General features: G+C 46.1%; 1 long non-coding RNA gene across 1 annotated transcript; it reads left to right on the forward strand.

Annotated features, from left to right (window-relative positions):
- Nucleotides 1–8,654: 8,654 nt before the first annotated feature.
- On the forward strand, nt 8,655–10,738 carry LOC115186315 (uncharacterized). Its single transcript, XR_003875682.1, has 3 exons — nt 8,655–9,182; nt 9,540–9,641; nt 9,834–10,738. It is a non-coding gene; the product is annotated as an uncharacterized LOC115186315 (long non-coding RNA).
- The last annotated feature ends 688 nt before the right edge of the window (nt 10,739–11,426 follow it).

Here is an 11,426-nt window from a genome sequence, read left to right on the forward strand (position 1 = left end):
CCACTAATTGGTCTTTTGACCAATCACATCAGATATTTTTCAGAGCTGATATGATTGGTCAAAAGACCAATTAGTAAAAAACATTGAGAATCGGCCTACATGTCTGAACGCTGCCTTCGTCTCTTTATTGGCCGGTTCCGGAAGCAGGTGTGTATATTTGGAGGTCCTTGAGTTGGAAAACAGAACAACATTATACACAAATCTCTCTCTCAGAACAAAGATAATATCTCTCTCTACAAAGGAGTAAGAACAGAGATAATCTCTCTCTCTCTCGTCAGAGGAGTAAGAACAGAGATAATATCTCTCTCTCTCTGCAGAGGAGTAAGAACAGAGATAATATCTCTCTCTCTGCAGAGGAGTAAGAACAGAGATAATATCTCTCTCTCTCTGCAGAGGAGTAAGAACATAGATAATATCTCTCTCTCTGTGCAGAGGAGTAAGAACAGAGATAATATCTCTCTCTCTGTGCAGAGGAGTAAGAACAGAGATCTCTCTCTCTCTGCAGAGGAGTAAGAACAGAGATAATATCTCTTTGCAGAGGAGTAAGAACAGAGATCTCTCTCTCTCTCTCTCTCTCTCTGTGCAGAGGAGTAAGACCAGAGATAATATCTCTGTGCAGAGGAGTAAGACCAGAGATAATATCTCTGTGCAGAGGAGTAAGACCAGAGATAATATCTCTGTGCAGAGGAGTAAGACCAGAGATAATATCTCTGTGCAGAGGAGTAAGAACAGAGATAATATCTCTCTCTCTCTTCAGAGGAGTAAGAACAGAGATAATATCTCTCTGCAGAGGAGTAAGAACAGAGATAATATCTCTCTCTTCAGAGGAGTAAGAACAGAGATAATATCTCTGCAGAGGAGTAAGAACAGAGATAATTGGATGGGGGTGAAGAATGAGGAGAGAGAGACTAGTCTAAGTAGCCATTGTGTACACATTCACTTTACTAGATGAGGGAGACTCAAGTTGCCCAAACAGACTAAAGGATAAAAGGAAGGGATATACCTACACAATCATGAAGCAGGGAAGGGAATTTATTCTTTAATTAAACAAATACAAAAAAAAAAAACACTGATCAACTGTATTTCAGACTTAACACTATGCCCTCAGCCTTGCTGTGAAGCCTTTACCAGCCTGATCCCAGATCTGTCCGAGTCCTGGAGCTGCAGTTTCAGTTGGCCGTAGAACGTTTGTTCATTAGCAGTGGCACCGGCGGCCATTTTAGGTCCATTGACGTCAGCCATTTTGTGTGGAGTCATAGCGAGCACTGCCAGAGCACAGAACACCAACACCAGGTGAACCATATAGATAACTACATGGAGACAGTACAACAGCACAGACAGAGACAAGGTGACGATACAGCAGGGCCCGGCCAGCAGGATCAGGACGGTGTAATACAGAGAAGACAGGACGAGGGCCAGAGAGGAGAAGAGGAGTTTAACCATCACAGAGACCAGCCAGGAGTAGACAGAGAGAGGGGAGAAGAAGAGCCTGGAAATGGACAGAGGAAGAACCTGAAAAGGAACAGAATGAGAGAGTTACTTCTTTTCTCTAGTCTTGAATATTTCAGCCATCTACAAAAAAAAAAAAACGGTCCCCGTCTTCAACGTGCATGTACACAAACACGATCGGAGGCATCATGGTTTTTTTCTTCTTCTTCAGTACATTATAGACTGACCTGATCACAAACACTTCCTTGTTGGTTGATGTCAGACCTGTGGGCATTCTGAAGCCCTGAGGGAGGAGAGAGAGAGAGGTGAAGGGTTAAAAACAACAGAGGGGGACATGGGACATGTTCGTTAGTGCACAACGTGAGGAAACATCAGTTGTTGAAGCCCCAGCTAACAATTGTTAGTAGAAAGAACCTGTTTGTGACGTCATCCGGGAACGTTTCCTTGATGTTAGAGCGTCTAGTTTTCCCCCCCCCAAACATCTGCGGCTACACGGATTTCCGCAGAAGTCAAAGCGTTTATACTTGTTGAGCTTCGAGGAGCAGTCGTACGTATCCAATAAATTGGTCTACACAGCACCACTCGTAGTGATAGCCATCCAGCTAATTACGAGTAACTGGCTAAACGAAAATACCTTACTTTTTTTATACATTTTTTTAATTTAACCTTTATTTAAAATAGGCAAGTCAGTAGTTGAGGTGTTGGGAGTCCTTGACAAAGGACCTTCTCATTCGCCCCCTCAGCAAAATTAGCCTACATTTTATTTAGCCTATTGTTTGTGTATTTCACACTATGTTGAGGTAAATAAATCGGAGTATAATGCTTGTATGGATGTCAACTCCCAATACATGTTCATCGTCAATCAATCAACTGCATTACAGTTAAAAAACGAACTGACTACCACCACCGATTACTGTATGCTAGCTACGCTACCAGCTTATACGGACAGGAGTTAGCATTTAGCGGTCACTTCTTCTAAACCTGAAAGAAAACAAAATTGGGACCACTTCTACAACCTTCTGAGAACCTATTTAACATGTTTTGGCGTAAAAGTTAAGAGAATATTCCCTTAAAAAAACTGGAATCCTTCATTAAATGAAAACTGCCAAGTCCGTTTGTGATATTTTACAACGACAAAGAAGCTAACCACCAACATAGTTTTATTCCCCCCCCTGACATCATCGCAGGCATGACAGAAAAGCCAGTTATATATACACCGCACATTATGACCGTTCTCCTCTGCTCAGCTACAATAATAACAACCGGCGCCATGTCCCCCTAACGCAGATTCCATCATTAACGTCAAACAGAAACTTACCCAGAACGTGGTTACCGTGGGAATGTTGCAAGAATGTTCCGGCGTCCAGTTCTCCGAGAGTTAACATTCCCCCGGTAACCACGTTCTGGGTAAATTAACCCTCCGAAAAACTGAAACACCGGAACATTCTTGCAACATTCCCATGAAACATGTTGTTACGTTCCCCAGTTTCTGTGTTGTGGTTTTGTATGTGTGTGTGTGTTTCAGGAAATGGCTTCCTGAAATTCCCCCCCCCAAGCAGCTGATTGGTCAGCCACATTAACGATTGGAGATCTGACCCCGCCCTCTCGTCAAGGGATACAGCTGTATTCCGTTACAGACTCCTTCTCCAGCTAGAAAAAGCCAGCGTTCCTTTGTTAGAGAGCTGATTAGTATGTCCTGCGTGTGTCAATAGGACACAGTGTTTTTGTTTTTATTATTGACATTGTTTGTATTATTCTGTTTTTGTCCCGGGGGGGGGGGGGGGGGGGGGGGGGGGAGGCACCTAGGGAGTGCTTAGGCAAGAGGCCTGCGGGCATACTTAACCTGTAGTATTTACTGTCTATACACACACTAGGTAAGACCTGGGCGGACCATCCCCTGTATTTTGGTTAGTGCACCAGGTGGTGCTAAGTTAGGTCAGTAGTGGGTAGGTCACCAGGCGGTGCTAGTTAGGTCAGTAGTGGGTAGGTCACCAGGCGGTGCTAGTTAGGTCAGTAGTGGGTAGGTCACCAGGTGGTGCTAAGTTAGGTCAGTAGTGGGTAGGTCAACAGGTGGTGCTAAGTTAGGTCAGTAGTGGGTAGGTCACCAGGCGGTGCTAGTTAGGTCAGTAGTGGGTAGGTCACCAGGCGGTGCTAGTTAGGTCAGTAGTGGGTAGGTCACCAGGTGGTGCTAAGTTAGGTTAGTAGTGGGTAGGTCACCAGGCGGTGCTAGTTAGGTCAGTAGTGGGTAGGTCACCAGGTGGTGCTAAAGGTTAGGTCAGTAGTGGGTAGGTCACCAGGTGGTGCTAAGTTAGGTTAGTAGTGGGTAGGTCACCAGGCGGTGATAGTTAGGTCAGTAGTGGGTAGGTCACCAGGTGGTGCTAGTTAGGTCAGTAGTGGGTAGGTCACCAGGTGGTGCTAGTTAGGTCAGTAGTGGGTAGGTCACCAGGCGGTGCTAGTTAGGTCAGTAGTGGGTAGGTCACCAGGCGGTGCTAGTTAGGTCAGTAGTGGGTAGGTCACCAGGCGGTGCTAGTTAGGTCAGTAGTGGGTAGGTCACCAGGCGGTGCTAGTTAGGTCAGTAGTGGGTAGGTCACCAGGCGGTGCTAGTTAGGTCAGTAGTGGGTAGGTCACCAGGCGGTGCTAGTTAGGTAAGTAGTGGGTAGGTCACCAGGCGGTGCTAGTTAGGTCAGTAGTGGGTAGGTCACCAGGTGGTGCTAGTTAGGTCAGTAGTGGGTAGGTCACCAGGCGGTGCTAGTTAGGTCAGTAGTGGGTAGGCAGGTAAGGTAGGAGGAGGGGCTTTGACATTTACCTTCTCTCCTTTGGTTCCGTTCAGCCCCTTTCCCCCCAAATGTACCGTGTGAAGGAATAAATTCCCTGTAAACGGTAAATTCTCTGCTTTTGTCATCCTTACTCGCACCTACAGTCCCATACCTCTATACCTCCACCTACAGTCCCATACCTCTATACCTCCACCTACAGTCCCATACCTCTATACCTCCACCTACAGTCCCATACCTCTATACCTCCACCTACAGTCCCATACCTCTATACCTCCACCTACAGTCCCATAACCTCTATACCTCCACCTACAGTTCCATACCTCTATACCTCCAACCTACAGTCCCCCATACCTACCCACCTACAGTCCCAAAACCTCTATACCTCCACCTACAGTCCCATACCTCTATACCTCCACCTACAGTCCCATACCTCTATACCTCCACCTACAGTCCCATACCTCTATACCTCCACCTACAGTCCCATACCTCTATACCTCCACCTACAGTCCCATACCTCTAGAACCTCCACCTACAGTCCCAGACCCTATACCCCTCTGTAATACCGTACCTCCAACTACGGTCCCATACCTCTATACCTCCACCTACAGTCCCATACCTCTATACCTCCACCTACAGTCCCATACCTCTATACCTCCACCTACAATCCCATACCTCTATACCTCCACCTACAATCCCATACCTCTATACCTTCACCTACAATCCCATACCTCCACCTACAGTCCCATACCTCTATACCTCCACCTACAATCCCATACCTCTATACCTCCACCTACAGTCCCATACCTCTATACCTCCCCTACAGTCCCATACCTCTATACCTCCACCTACAGTCCCATACCTCTATACCTCCACCTACAGTCCCATACCTCTGTACCTCCAACTACGGTCCCATACCTCTATACCTCCACCTACAGTCCTATACCTCCACCTACAGTCCCATACCTCTATACCTCCACCTACAGTCCCATACCTCTATACCTCCACCTATAGTCCCATACCTCTATACCTCCACCTACAGTCCCATACCTCTATACCTCCACCTACAGTCCCATACCTCTATACCTCCATACCTCCACCTACAGTCCCATACCTCTATACCTCCACCTACAGTCCCATACCTCTATACCTCCATACCTCCACCTACAGTCCCATACCTCTATACCTCCACCTACAGTCCCATACCTCTATACCTCCACCTACAGTCCCATACCTCTATACCTCTATACCTCCTCCACTACAGTCCCATACCTCTATACCTCCACCTACAGTCCCATACCTCCACCTACAGTCCCATACCTCTATACCTCCACCTACAGTCCCATACCTCTATACCTCCACCTACAGTCCCATACCTCTATACCTCCACCTACAGTCCCATACCTCTATACCTCCACCTACAGTCCCATACCTCTATACCTCCACCTACAGTCCCATACCTCTATACCTCCACCTACAGTCCCATACCTCTATACCTCCACCTACAGTCCCATACCTCTATACCTCCACCTACAGTCCCATACCTCTATACCTCCACCTACGGTCCCATACCTCTATACCTCCACCTACGGTCCCATACCTCTATACCTCCACCTACGGTCCCATACCTCTATACCTCCACCTACAGTCCCATACCTCTATACCTCCACCTACAGTCCCATACCTCCACCTACAGTCCCATACCTCTATACCTCCACCTACAATCCATTACCTCCACCTACAGTCCCATACCTCTATACCTCCACCTACAGTCCCATACCTCTATACCTCCACCTACAATCCATTACCTCTTTTACTCCACGGGGAGTTGAGTTGCAGCAGGGCGTTCCGTTCCCTCTTCCTAGAGACGTTACGTAACATGTCTAGAACGTCAATATCTTGTATTCTGAGAACATGGGTAAGTTCTGTTTGACATTAAGGGAATGATACTGTATCTTGGAAAAAAGTTATTGCCCATCACTGGAACATTCATATTTAAACATGACCTAATGAGACTTAAGGGAACCATCTCTAAAGGTGTGGGAACATTTGTTGTTAGCTGGGGCATCGTATTTTTGTTTCTACCAGAGTCCTATGGGTCCCGTTGTTTTACTCACAGACGTACAGCAGGACGAGGAACCATCTCTAAAGGTGTGGGAACATTTTGTTGTTAGCTGGGGCATCATATTTTTTGGGACCAGAATCCTTTGGGTCCTGTTGTTTTACTCACAGACGTACAGCAGGACGAGAGCCACGACCAGTACAACCCTCATCTTGTTTCAAACTCCCGCTCTATCCTCTGGAAGAAAACATATTTTTAATTTCATTTTATGTCGTTCTTGTTTAACTGTTCTGTACTCCCCCCTGTATTTTAATGTGTAACAGCTAACAGAGATCCTAATAAACTAAAAAACACACACAAGAGGTTCAACCAGCCCCTTAGTTTCTGTTGCCTTGGGCCTAAACGTGATGGCTACTTTGCAAATACACAATACACCAGGCCTGGGCACTTCTGCCCCCAGCTAACACACCTGACTCCAATAATCACCTAAACCCTGATCTTCAGTTTAGAATACAGCGTGATTAAATCAGCTGTGTTTGCTGGGGATGGGGACACCGATCAGGCCCTGGAGGACTGGAGTTACCCAGGCCTGCGCTACACCATAGGAGGAAGTGGGACACCGATCAGGCCCTGGAGGACTGGAGTTACCCAGGCCTGAGCTACATCATAGGAGGAAGTGGGACACCGACCAGGCCCTGGAGGACTGGAGTTACCCAGGCCTGCGCTACCGATCAGGCCCTGGAGGACTGGAGTTACCCAGGCCTGAGCTACATCATAGGAGGAAGTGAATAGCTGCTCACCGGTTTGTCTGAATGAAGAGGCCACCTGTTTTCATTTGATTAAACTATAGCTGTCAAATACACAGGTTTTTTTTCTTTCCTCCATTAGTTGACTATTTAAGTCTGATCTCCTCTCTTCTCCTATGGGAAAACATGACTGACTGATCAGGTGAAAGCTATGCAGTCTGATGAGCAGCTTTTAACATACTGGTTTCACCTGTAAAGAGCCTGGATTGGTTGATTGGGCAAGACATGTGACTGAGTCCTAACGCCACAGAAAGACCAGCCCATAGAGGTGGATAGAAGGCTACAGGCTGGACAGGAGAGTAGAGAGAAAGACCAGCCCATAGAGGTGGATAGAGGGCTGGACAGGAGAGTAGAGAGAAAGACCAGCCCATAGAGGTGGATAGAGGGCTACAGGCTGGACAGGAGAGTAGAGGACAGAGAAAGACAATCCCATAGAGGTGGATAGAGGACCCTTCTTTGCAGCTGTGCCATAATGTCTTCTGTGACAGCAGGTGTGTATGTGCTCTGCCTTCCTCCCTGATGTGTGACCCTGCAGATTTCACCGCCTGGATAACAGAGTAATGGACTGGTGTCAGGAACATGCTGGAATCAGACTTAGACTCATTGGGTAAAGAGAAACAGAGAGAGACAGAGAGAGACAGAGAGAGACAGAGAGAGACAGAGAGAGAGAGACAGAGAGAGAGAGAGAGAGAGAGAGAGAGAGAGAGAGAGAGAGAGAGAGAGAGAGAGAGAGAGAGAGAGAGAGAGAGAGGGAGTAGAGAATCATCTCTTATGTTTAGGCAGGTGACAGGTAGCGTCTGTTCCTGCTGGTGCCCCCTGCCCCTGGAGCGCACACACACACACACACACACACACACACACACACCTCTACCCCCCAAACCAGTGGGAGTCATTATCACAGCTGGGGGGGGAGGGGGCAGTCACCACCCCACCCTAAATGACCATCTCACCCTTCCATTAAGGTTCTCTCCCTCACCCCTCCTCCTCACCCCCCCTTCCTCACCCCCTCCTCCCCTCACCCCCCTTCCTCTCCTCTCCTCACCCCCCTTCCTCACCCCCCCCCTCACCCCCCTCCTCACCCCCTCCTCCCCTCACCCCCCTTCCTCTCCTCCCCCCCCTTCCTCACCCCCACCCCTCTCCTCACCCCCCCGCCCTCCTCTCCTCTCCTCACCCCCCCTGTATCTCTCCTCTCCTCACCCCTCCTCCCCTCCTCACCCCCCTTCCTCACCCCCCCTCCTCACCCCTCCGCCCTCCCATCCCCCCTCCTCTCCTCACCCCCCCTCCTCTCCTCTCCTCACCTCTCCTCACCCCCCCTCCTCCCCTCCCCTCACCTCACCTCACCCCCCCTCCTCACCCCTTGCTGTGAGACCAAGGAGATCTCAGAACAAAACAACTGAGATGTGTTCATTAGAGCACACCGTAGAAAAACATTTCACAACGGGGGGAAAAAAAATACCGTTTTGCAACAAAAAAACAAGAGTTTCCATTGGACAAATTCAGGAAGTTCCCTCCCCTTTAGGTTCCTAGTGAATACATTACACTATAGCCATCCTCATTATACAGGTTCCTAGTGAATACATTACACTATAGCCATCCTCATTATAGAGCCTTTAGGTTCCTAGTGAATACATTACACTATAGCCATCCTCATTATACAGGTTCCTAGTGAATACATTACACTATAGCCATCCTCATTATACAGGTTCCTAGTGAATACATTACACTACAGCCATCCTCATTATACAGGTTCCTAGTGAATACACTACACTATAACCATCCTCATTATACAGCCTTTAGGTTCCTAGTGAATACACTACACTCTAACCATCCTCATTATAGAGCCTTTAGGTTCCTAGTGAATACACTATAACCATCCTCATTATACAGGTTCCTAGTGAATACATTACACTATAACCATCCTCATTATACAGCCTTTGGGTTCCTAGTGAATACATTACACTATAACCATCCTCATTATAGAGCCTTTAGGTTCCTAGTGAATACATTACACTATAACCATCCTCATTATAGAGCCTTTAGGTTCCTAGTGAATACATTACACTATAACCATCCTCATTATACAGCCTTTAGGTTCCTAGTGAATACATTACACTATAACCATCCTCATTATACAGCCTTTAGGTTCCTAGTGAATACATTACACTATAACCATCCTCATTATACAGCCTTTAGGTTCCTAGTGAATACATTACACTATAACCATCCTCATTATACAGCCTTTAGGTTCCTAGTGAATACATTACACTACAGCCATCCTCATTATAGAGCCTTTAGGTTCCTAGTGAATACATTACACTACAGCCATCCTCATTATAGAGCCTTTAGGTTCCTAGTGAATACATTACACTATAGCCATCCTCATTAAGTCGCTCTGGATAAGAGCGTCTGCTAAATGACTTAAATGTAATGTAAATGTAAATTATACAGGTTCCTAGTGAATACATTACACTATAACCATCCTCATTATACAGCCTTTAGGTTCCTAGTGAATACACTACACTATAACCATCCTCATTATAGAGCCTTTAGGTTCCTAGTGAATACACTATAACCATCCTCATTATAGAGCCTTTAGGTTCCTAGTGAATACACTACACTATAACCATCCTCATTATACAGCCTTTAGGTTCCTAGTGAATACATTACACTATAACCATCCTCATTATACAGCCTTTAGGTTCCTAGTGAATACATTACACTATAACCAAACTCATTTTACAGGTTCCTAGTGAATACATTACACTATAACCATCCTCATTATAGAGCCTTTAGGTTCCTAGTGAATACATTACACTATAACCATCCTCATTATACAGCCTTTAGGTTCCTAGTGAATACATTACACTATAACCATCCTCATTATACAGCCTTTAGGTTCCTAGTGAATACATTACACTATAACCATCCTCATTATAGAGCCTTTAGGTTCCTAGTGAATACATTACACTATAGCCATCCTCATTATAGAGCCTTTAGGTTCCTAGTGAATACATTACACTATAGCCATCCTCATTATACAGCCTTTAGGTTCCTAGTGAATACATTACACTATAGCCATCCTCATTATACAGCCTTTAGGTTCCTAGTGAATACACTACACTATAACCATCCTCATTATAGAGCCTTTAGGTTCCTAGTGAATACATTACACTATAACCATCCTCATTATAGAGCCTTTGGGTTATAAAGACAATCATTAAGTTAACCTTCATGATGCGTTATTTGTGTTTAACCATTATTAAACCTAGAAGGTCAACATGAGCACAGTGAGTCCCATCTAGTGTAATATTTCTACACAGTGAATCCCATCTAGTTTAATATTTCTACACAGTGATTCCCATCTAGTTTAATATTTCTATAAAGTCATTCACATCTAGTTTAATATTTCTATAAAGTGAGTCCCATCTAGTGTAATGTATATCTACACAGTGAGTCCCATCTAGTGTAATATTTCTACACAGTGAGTCCCATCTAGTGTAATATTTCTACACAGTGAGTCCTATCTAGTTTAATATTTCTACACAGTGTGTCCCATCTAGTGTAATAATTCTACACAGTGAGTCCCATCTAGTGTAATATTTCTACAATGATAGTAATCTGTATTATATTGTCCATTTCAGAGCTGTCCAACCCTGTTCCTGGAGAGAAACCCTCCTGTAGGTTTAACAGGAACAGGGTGGAGGAGGGTACCCCAGGAGGGGGGCATCTCTCCAGGAACAGGGTTGGAGTGTAAACCTCCAGGAGGGGTATCTCTCCAGGAACAGGGTTGGAGTTAAAACCTCCAGGAGGGTCTCTCTCCAGGAACAGGGTTGGAGTTAAAACCTACAGGAGGGCATCTCTCCAGGAACAGGGTTGGAGTTAAAACCTCCAGGAGGGTATCTCTCCAGGAACAGGGTTGGAGTTAAAACCTCCAGGAGGGTCTCTCTCCAGGAACAGGGTTGGAGTTAAAACCTACAGGAGGGTATCTCTCCAGGAACAGGGTTGGAGTATAAACCTACAGGAGGGTACCTCTCCAGGAACAGGGTTGGAGTTTAAACCTACAGGAGGGCATCTCTCCAGGAACAGGGTTGGAATTAAAACCTCCAGGAGGGTCTCTCTCCAGGAGGGTATCTCTCCAGGAACAGGGTTGGAGTTAAAACCTACAGGAGGGTATCTCTCCAGGAACAGGGTTAGAGTGTAAACCTACAGGAGGGTCTCTCTCCAGGAACAGGGTTGGAGTGTAAACCTACAGGAGGGTATCTCTCCAGGAACAGGGTTGGAGTGTAAACCTCCAGGAGGGTCTCTCTCCAGGAAAAGTCAACATGAACACAAACT

The sequence above is a fragment of the Salmo trutta genome, unplaced genomic scaffold, assembly GCF_901001165.1.
Source record: "Salmo trutta unplaced genomic scaffold, fSalTru1.1, whole genome shotgun sequence".
In the NCBI taxonomy this organism is placed as follows: domain Eukaryota; kingdom Metazoa; phylum Chordata; class Actinopteri; order Salmoniformes; family Salmonidae; genus Salmo; species Salmo trutta.